Here is a 10,399-nt window from a genome sequence, read left to right as displayed (position 1 = left end):
AGCTGCAAAAGCCACCAGAATGTTGTCGATGATGAGTCTATCTGGGATGAAGGCACTTTGCGTAGGTGAAATAATAAAAGGCAGAACCTTTTTCAATCTATCAGCTAGCACTTTTGAGATAAGTTTATACACCACATTACACAGGCTAATGGGTCTGTAGTCAGTCACTCGTGAGGGATTATTGGATTTTGGGATAAGAGCAATATTTGTTGTATTAATGTCTACATCAAAAACATCATGATTAAGAAAATCAAGAACAGCATTGCAAACCTCTGTTTTCAATGTGCTCCATGATCGTTGGTGGAAGCATGCGGAGAAACCATTCGGCCCTGGGGATTTTAGCGGGTCCATTTGAAATAAGGCATTTTCAACTTCGGCCAAGGTGAAGGTGCGCCGCAAACCTGCGTTCATCTCAGTCAACACACTGGTTTCCAAGTTAGCAATACATTCACTTACCCCTTGTATCTCCCTTGCCGAGAAAAGAGACTGATAAAACTGTACAAAAGCTCCCTATCTACTTTGGTTTTTTCCACTCCACTCCATCTTCATCCAACACCTTCCGAATAGAGCTGATTTTCCTCCTGTGATTGGCCCATGCGTGGAAGGAGGGCGTATTTTAATCCCATACTTTGTACCAGTTTTGTTTTGTACGCTGTTTCCAGTGGAGATCTTCTTGTTCCATTATCAAATCAATCTCGGATTATACCAGTTTGATAGCCTCCCAATTTTCAGCGGAGATCTTCTTCTTAAATGCTGTGAGCTTTTAAGTCAATACGAAGATGGAGATTCAAGTGAATTCATTTGGGTTACACAAAAATTCAACGGAAATTGTTGAAAGATAGTTAAAAAAATATATATATTTTTTTTATTTTGATAGTAGGAAGATAGAGAATTAATGAAAGGAAGTTGCCAAGAATTTTGGATAAAGGAAACCCAATGATAAGAGAGCTCTCTCTTATCATAGCTCGAAGCAAAAAAAAAAAAAAAGTCACTTCCAGGTGTAGAATAAATGCCAAAAGACGTGTTCGTGGGGTTTGATTCCTAACACATAAAAAGGGATAGGGATCCCCGGCAATAGTAGCAAAATTGCTCATCAAATATTTTTCAAATGCTAGCCATCCATTGTCATCCAACAGCCACCAACCCGCCAAATGTCCCACTAAAGATAAATAATAAAATATTATTTATTTTTTAAAAAGAAAATATAAAAGAAAATATTAAAATATTAAGATAAAATAATTAAAAAACTGGGGTGGCCGGCCTGTTGGGGGTGGTTCGGCCACCCCCTAGGGCCAAAACCCAACAATTTAATATTTAGGTTTGGCCATGGGGGGTGGTCGAACCAGCCCCTATGGCCATGAGGGTGGCTACTCTTCGGCCACCCCCCAACCGGTGGAGGGGTGTATGCAGCCATGGGTGGTCTGCCATCTCCCCCAAGGCCAAACCCAACAATTTACTTCTTGGGTTTGGCCTTGTGGGGTGCCTCCACCAACCCCCCACCCACCCACTTCTTCTCGGGTTAGCTGGTCAGTCACCCTACGGCCTAACCACCTCTGTATTGCTGAGGTGGTCAAGCCACCCCCAACTGCTCTGTAGTGGCCACCACCCCAATTTTTTTAATTATTTTATCTTAATATCTTAATATTTTGTTTTACATTTTCTTTTTCTTTTTTTTCTTTTTTTTTTTAAAAAAATATAATTTTATTATTTATCATTAGTGGACATGTGGTGTTATGGATGTTGGGATGACATTGATGGCAAGAATTGAAAATATTTGATAGGCAATTTCACACTACTGGAAACCCCATCCCATAAAAAAAGTGCCTAAAATGCATTCAAGAAAAAGATAATAATAACCTTACCAAGGTGGAATTAAGATTTTGTTTGCTGGGTCCAGTCCAACTTCATATATATATATACATATATGGTTATATATATATATATATATATATATATATATATATATATATAATGGCTTTATGTGTGTACGCACGTCTATATACAATTAATTAAATTTACCAAAAAACCAAGAGGATTTAATCTGTTGCCATCTATCCGTAGTCCACAAATGGAGAAATGGTTGGCGTGTGCAAGTTTTGAGTTCAGGTAAGCAAGTTTCAAACTGGTATTAATAGAAGATACATGGTATAAAAATCTATAAAGCAAATTACAGATGAGAAGGTGATAGCTGCGTGGAAAACCTGGGCTATAGTAGGGTCTACAATGCAGAAATCCTACAAGAGACTAGGCTTAATGCATAAGCCAGTGCACAAGCGAAGGCCAGCAAGCTGAATACGAAATCGTGGTAGGGGTGAAGGCTTTTCATTGGGGTGAAAACATTTCATCTTGCCGGGCCCTGAAGGACATAATATATATATATATACAAAAAACATTTACAAGGCTTTAGAAATCCTTGGGGTTGCCATGGACCCCCCAAGGTTTGCTGTAAGTCCGCTCCTGAACCTGACGTATACGTCAGACTATATATATATATATAAAAGCCGAATCATTATCAAAAGTATTTTAATATTATAACATGTGGCCTAATTTTTTTTTAAAAAAGTAAAAACCGAATTTTTAGTACATTGTTTTAAAAACTGAACCGGTTCAGTTTTAAACGCCGTCTCTTCCTTCTCTCTAACGACGGAAACAACGTACGCCATCTCTTCCTTCTCTCTGTTTTCCTCCTCTTCCTCTAAGGCATGCTCTCTCTCTCCCTCTCTCTTTTTCCTCTTCTTTCAACGTTTTCCTCTTTTTTCTCTTTCTTTTTCCATTTTTTTTTTTTTTTTTTTGTAACAAACCACTTTATAGAAAAGAGCCAACAGAACACAAACCCTCACTAAGAGGGACAAGAAGGGGGTGGATCTTTTCCACTACAGATGGGAATAGAGAGGGGAGGGGAGAATAAGGAGGGAATGCAGCCCGAGAAAACTCTTGCCGCGGCCCTATATGCCACATAATGGGCGCAGAAGTTTGCACTTCTGTTAACTTTTCTGGCCTCCCAAATAGAGGAGGCTGGAAATAGAGATGAAGTTTTAAAATTACATGATCAAGATGCCAATCCAAGACATTAGATGGATTCTGTAAAAATAAAATAACAATAGAGGAGTCCCCTTCTAAAATGAACTTATCAAGGTGCAAAGAAACTGCCAGGGAACCAGCCAAGAGGGCTGCTTGAGCTTCTCCATACGAGGGACTGCAGGCAGGCCTAACTTGGGAGAGGATTTTGATGATCTGGCCTTTGGAGTCTCTGCAGACAGCTGTTTGAGTAGAGAAGTTATCTCTAATGGCTGTATCAAAATTTATCTTGAAGTAATCTGTAGGAGGAGGAGACCAAAGCTCTTTGATTGGATGCGACTTTGAAGTCCAGGCTGCAAAATGTTCCAAGGAGACACGGTTGATGTTTGTAGCCAGCTTGGAGGCTTCATGGAAAACACCATTATGAACAGCTTGGTTTCTGGAAAACCAAAGCAGATCACAAAAAACAGCAGCATAAATCTGGAACAAATGTGAGTCTGCAAGAGGAATGCCAAAAGAAGTATGAGGAGTTAAAATACCTTTGATCCATTCAAAGAGGCTGAGAGAGGACCATTTCAACGAGTCCAGAGGCCAAGGGGAGGATCTCCAAGATATTCTAGCAAAAAAACAACTGAAGAAGAGGTGAGAAAGGGAGTCCTCTTCCACATTGCATAAGGGGCAAACTAAGGTAGCTGGGGAAATGGGAAAAACAGAGTTTAACCTAATATTGGAGGGGACAATATCCCAAGCAATTTTCCAAAGGAAAAGTTTCAATTTGTCATTAAGATTGAGATTCCAGAGAAGCTTCCATTGAGCTGGAGAAAGAAGGGAGTTAACAGTTGAAATTCTCTGGCTATTGATGAGTTTATAAGCAGATTTAGTAGAGAAAGAGCCATTTGCAGATGGGGTCCAGAGAAGCTTATCAGAAGTGGGAGAGGAAAAGTTGATTTTTACAATTTCCTTTATGCTAACAGCATCAAAAAGAGTGTGGAGAAGAGGATAGTTCCAAGAAACAGCAGTGGAAGATGGATCTTGACAGAAAAGATCAGAAACTAGAAGATTGGGAAGGGGCCTAAACAAAATAGGAGAGGGGGAAGGAATGAAAGAAGGAATGGTAGGAATCCAAGAGGAGCTCCAAATAGGGAGATAGGAGGAGCTATGGATTCTATTACAGGCACCTTTGGAGATAAAAGAACGAGTTTTCAGGATGCCTTTCCATAACCAAGAAGAGGAAGAAATGGATGAGGGGGAGAGAAAAGAGCTAGAGTGAAGATACTTACCTCGCAAGTGAGAAACCCATAAAGAATCTGCATTAGAGTGAAGTTTCCAGCCTAACTTGGATATGAGAGCCAAGTTAACTTCTCTCATTTTCCTGATGCCTAGACCACCTAAAACTTTTGGAAGGCAGATAGAGTCCCAAGCCTTCAAAGTCAGGTTTTTAGATTTTTTTGCTGGGAAGCCCCACGAAAATTTTTTGAAAATCTTATCAAGATCAGAGCAAAAGCTATTAGGAAGCAAGAAAGTGCTCATGGCATAAGAGGGAAGAGCAGCAGCAACTGACTTAATGAGAACTAATCTGCCAGCTTGAGATAAAGTTTTGGCTCTCCAACCTTCAACTCTTCCAAGAACCTTGTCCATAAAACCTTGAAAAGCTCTTTTCTTTGAGTTCCCCATCAGAATAGGTAAACCAAGATAAAGAGAGCTGGACGGGTTAGAGGGGTAAGGAATAATATTGGATTTTGAAGTGCAGGGATTGGTGTTCTTACTGAAACGAGTGGAGGATTTTGCAGCATTGATGGATTGACCAGACCATCTACAATACTTATCCAGACAAGATTTGATGCAATTTGCTTCAGTCACAGTAGCTTTCCCAAAAATGAGTAAGTCATCAGCAAATAAAAGATGATGAATAGCCGTGCAGTTCCTTGCAATCCGAAGGCCTTTAAGAAAACCATTCTTTTCCTCTTTGAACATAAGTCTGGAGAAGACTTCAGCACCTAGAATAAAGAGAAAAGGAGAAAGGGGGTCTCCTTGTCTCAACCCTCTCTTGGGTCCAGGAGATTGGGTTTCTTCTAGAGCTGATATTGGTGGATATTTCACAGCTCACTTCTCCAAGCTGTTTACATCTTCAAACTTTCCCATTGAGGCTGAAATGCTGGACTTATTCTCTCCTATTATCACTGAGGAGGAGAATGTTACCTTATGCTCAATTCCTTCTGAGCATGAGGTTTTAGAAGCTTTAGCAAGTCTTGGCTCTACAAAAGCCCCTGGACCAGATGGTTTTACTGCTCTATTCTACAAGAAATACTGGTGTCATGTCAAAGTGGATGTTTTGAATTGCATTTGGAATTTCTTTAAGAACAATTTTCTGATGAGGGAGCAGAATCATACTTTTCTAGCTTTGGTTCCCAAACTTAGTGGCTCTCACACAGCTCACCAATTCAGACCTATAAGCCTTTGCAACATTGTCTACAAGATCATTTCTAAAATCCTGGCTAACAGATTGAAACTCTTTCTTCCCAGGATCATATCTCCTCTTCAGTCAGCTTTTGTTCCAAAGAGGAATATTCAAGACAACACGATCCTAGCCCATGAGCTTCTTCATTCTTTCAAATCCAAGAGAGGCAAAGGGGGTTACATGTTTCTCAAGATGGACATGGAGAAGGCTTTTGATAGAATGGAATGGACTTTTCTCTTGTCTATAATGGAAAAACTGGGGTTCAGCCCCATCTGGCTCTCCTGGGTCAGAATCTGCATCTCCTCTTCCTCCTTCTCTATTTTGCTGAATGGTAGTCCTTTTGGTTTTTTCTTTCTTTTTCTAACGTCCCCAATCCAAAGGCTTTCCAAAAGCCTAATTTTGCTGAGATACCCACTTTCCCCCAACGGCGTGAGTTTTCTTGATTTTCAACGTTTTCCTCTTTTTCTCTCTCTTTTTCTAACGTCACCAATCCAAAGGCTTTCCAAAACCCTAATTTTGCTGAGATACCCACTTTCCCCCAGCGGCGTGAGTTTTCTTGATTTTTGATTGTGCGATTTTTAACACTGAATCTTTCTCCACCGACTTCAATCTGTATATAAGTGATCAACTTGGGTTTTCCCCACTGTCCACCGTCTCTTGATCTCAGGTTAGTTTCTTTACGTGATTTTGATTATATATATATATATGAAATTTTATTGTTTTCAGAGATGGGTTTTATATATTAAATTTGTGTTCTATTAAATTTGTATTCACTTATCTGATTGTCTAAATTCACAGCACATATTCTTTAATCACGTGTTCTTACTCTGTTTTTCTAATGATTATGATTATGATTAGTTGCTCAGAAAGTTTGAGAATATTTTGGACATTTATTTGAGAGTAGAATTCGCTTGGATTTTTATTTGGTATAATTTATTTTGAATCGGATTATTTGGCTTATTTGGCTAATTAAGTTTTCAATATGTGAAAAGTATGGAATGTAACTCATTAAATTGACATCTGCATCTCCACAACTCCAATCAGAACCCTCAAAGATCTCTCTCAGATCAAGTAAAGTGTTCTTTCCTTTTGTTTCCCTGGAAAAAAGAAACTCAATTTGTGTGCCTTTGCTAGGAAATTTTCACTTTGGATCAGTTTCTCTCTCTTTCTGGGATTTTGGGGGATTAGTTTGATAAGGATGTTTTTGGTTGTACATGCGCAGTACCCATCAACGGAAATTCATGTTCTTTTCTTTGTTTTTTTTTTTTTTTGGGTTTGTTTTTGTTTTTGTTTTGTTCCTGGGAAAAATGCTAATTCTTTGAAAGTTTTGCGCTTTCGATTCAGTTTCTCTCTTCAGGGTAAGAATTTTGTCTATGTGCGTTAAACATGATTTTGGTTTAGTGCTAGGCTATGCAAAAAACAATGGTAGCACTGATAATCTATGCTCTTTGGATCACATATATCCCTTTTTTTTCTTAATTTCATGAGTCCTAATATATGTCAGGTTGGAGATCTTTTGAACTGGAAACAGATTTAGGACTCTGTATCTGACACCTAAATGGACTTTATGTGATGCATGTCTTTTGAGTTATTTCTTCTCTACTTGACTATTGTGTATGGTCATGAATCACAGTGTGTCATGTAAGTTGAGGATTATGTACGTGGTTCTTCCTACAATTTATACAGCAACATTTCTTTAAATGGATGCAGTCATTTGTTTTGATTTTGGTGCCTATGTGCTTGATTTTGACAGCAAGTAGCAAAGATGAAGATGCAAATAACATGAGAAGAGAAAATTGGATGATGACTGATGAGTACAAAAGTCATTTCAGATATGACTAGCTTTGACACTCTCAGCTATGTATGAGGCATAGGCTTCATACATAGCTGTAACAGTCATTTCATAGTGCTTGCACCATTTGATTGTGTATTTGTTAGTATAATGTTTATAAGAGGTTACTTGCTATGTTAGGGAATAAAAAACTATCTGAATTAAAAAGAGTAATGATATGACAATATGATCTTACCCCAAAGAAATGTTTCAATTTGACATGTTTATGTTTGTGTACTTATCAAACAAAAACGTTTGTGGGTTTACGCCAATTAGATTGAATGACAAGAAAATACTTTCTTCTTATTATGACGAGCTTGTACCATGTGCAATGCACGGGTTGTTTTTTAAAGTAACATGATGGAAAAAAAATAATAATAATAATTAGTAGGTGGATAAATGACATGACAAAAAAAAAAAGGTTTTTTGTGAGCTAACCTCCCAAAAAAGATCCATTGTGAGCATTAAATCCCACTACCTATTTTCGATGCAACAAATATCAAATAATGAGCTTAAGGAAATATTTTGCAAATTATTTTATGATGACAGAATATTTTGGCATGACAGCTTATTAATATTACATTTTTAATCAAACCTATGGTTAATTTGGCCATTTTTCATGACTCAGTTCTGCCAAATTTTTATATTATCAATGGAAATATTGCTTCGTTTATATTCTAATATAACGTGTTATTTTTTACCCATGTTATATTCTAATATAACATTCACGCAATAATGAGCTTAAGAACAATTTTTCAGTTATGAGTTTAAGGAAATCTGTTTGAAATTATTTAATTAGGACATTATTTTAAACAGATATCAAATAGTCATAGCAAGAAGCAAAAATGAGGCAATGTAAATAACTATTAACTATATATGGTAAAAGTTCAAGCATGCAAATTATGATTAAGTGGTGGAGTTATTTCCCAAATTCTTTTCTATAAGTTGTTTCTACTTTCTGTTTTTTCTACATTCGGGTTTGAAGGCCAAATTTTGAACTATAAGCAATAAACGTTTTGAGATAATGAAGAGAGAAAGTTCATGTAAAAACTGCAGAAAAATTTCAAATGAGTATCTATCAAAATGTTCTAAAACTTTTTGGGTTCTTATTATCATAAAAAATCATTTAATGATTTATAAAATTGGAATTGGTTATAAATTAAATTAATATCAAAAGTATTTACGAAGAAAACAGTGACCAAAACACTGCAATAGAAATTGAAAGCGAGAAAAAAAAACGAAAAGGCATTAACGGATTATAAGTAATTAATTCAAGAAATCATTTAACTTTTGAGGGAAAAGTTAGAACTAAGTAAATTGCACCGCACAAAGGCAATCTTTAGGAAATTGGACAATTTTTAAGAGAATTTTGATTTTGTAGGGAACAATTTTTAGACTTTTTTGAAAAAACAAAAACAAAAATAGAATGTTTTTATTAAAAATGAGAGCAAAAGTCTGGAAAATTCTCATTAACATGAAAGGGGATCTGTGCATTCAGAGTTTTATGTGTTTGAACAATATGAGTATTCTAAGAATCAAGCAAAAGAACATAGTGTAAGAAAAGTAAATCTTAAAAACAGAGTAAATTGAATTTTGTAAGGCATAATTGAAGGAAAATATATCATATTGGTGGGGGCTTAGACATTTAAAAAGTAATTATTATTATTTATTTTTTTTTGGGAATGTGAAATAGTGAAAATATTATGATTTTTTATTTTGAAAAATCAAAAATGTATCTTTTCAGTTATGCTCAGATTTCGCAAGAGTTGTTCGCTTGATAAGAATGTGCATTGTAAACTTCTGTTTGAATTCAAAATCTAGAGATAATCTCTTAGTTATGTTGAAAATTCAAGTTCTAAGGATAAACATGGGATTATTTTATATGTTTTTTTTTTTTTTTTTTTTTTAAATCTTTGTGGGTTTTACATATTATGCTTATATTTAATACTCCGATCCTTAAAGAACAATGCTGTGTTATTTCTAAACACGTAATTGAGTTTGTGTTTTTAATCTCAAATTTTCTGTGAGTTTTTAATAAGGATGTGTGTCAATATCTATTGTAATATTTTGTCTGAATTCAAAATATGTGGATAATCTTTTAGTTATGCTGAGAATTCAAATTCTGGGGATAAACATGGTATTGTTTTATCCATTTGTTTGTGTTGTTTATCTAAGTTTTTGTGGGTTTTAATATTATGAGAATTTTTTGTTTGTAGGGAACAATTTTTAGACTTTAAAAGAAAAAAAAAATGAAAACAGAATGTTTTTATTAAAAATGAGAACAAAAGTCTAGAAAATTCTCATTAACACAAAAAGGCATCTTTGCATTCAAAGTTTTATGTGTTTGAACAATATAAATATTCTAAGAATCAAGCAAAAGAGCGACAACAGAGTAAATGAAATTTTATAAGGCATAATGGAAGGAAAATATATCATATATAAACATAATTAACACAATTTAAACTAAATTTTTAAAATGAATATTCAAAATTTACTCGGAGTACAATGAGGAATAGATGGTAAGCAAATTGTAAGTGTTCTAATGATTTGTCTTTGGGTAAAACGATTTACTGTTCAACCGCTTGTTTTTTTTTTTTAATTTTTTTTTTTAGGGATAACTTCAGAAAACCCCCCTGAAGTTCCAGCCGATTTGAAAAGACCCCCCTGAATTTCCAAAACTCTCATTTAAGCCCTCTGAACTTCCATTTTCTCTCACTTTGGACCCCTTTAACATTAAACTACGTCGTTTTGAATGTTTTATACCCATTTTACCCTTCCCCAAAACTACGTCGTTTTGTGTCCTAAAATTACCCAGCCTAAAACGACGTCGTTTTAGGCATTAATTTTTATTTTTTTTTAAAAAGAAAAAATTAAAAATTTAAAAAAAAATTAAAAAAAAAAAAAGCTGGGGTGGCCGATACCCCGCCAATAAAATGGAGATTGGCGAGGCCACTTACTGTAGACAATCACAGGTGGCGGACCACCAGCCATGGGGGTGAGATCCGACCACCAATGGTGGGGGTGCATATGCGTTGGCTGGGACCACTTGCCAATATGGGGTGGGGAATTGGTTTGATACCATCACGGCCGAG

The sequence above is a fragment of the Corylus avellana genome, chromosome ca11 (assembly GCF_901000735.1).
Source record: "Corylus avellana chromosome ca11, CavTom2PMs-1.0".
Lineage (NCBI taxonomy): Eukaryota > Viridiplantae > Streptophyta > Magnoliopsida > Fagales > Betulaceae > Corylus > Corylus avellana.
The sequence above is the reverse complement of the archived record's forward strand: the minus strand, read 5'-3'. Positions refer to the sequence as shown.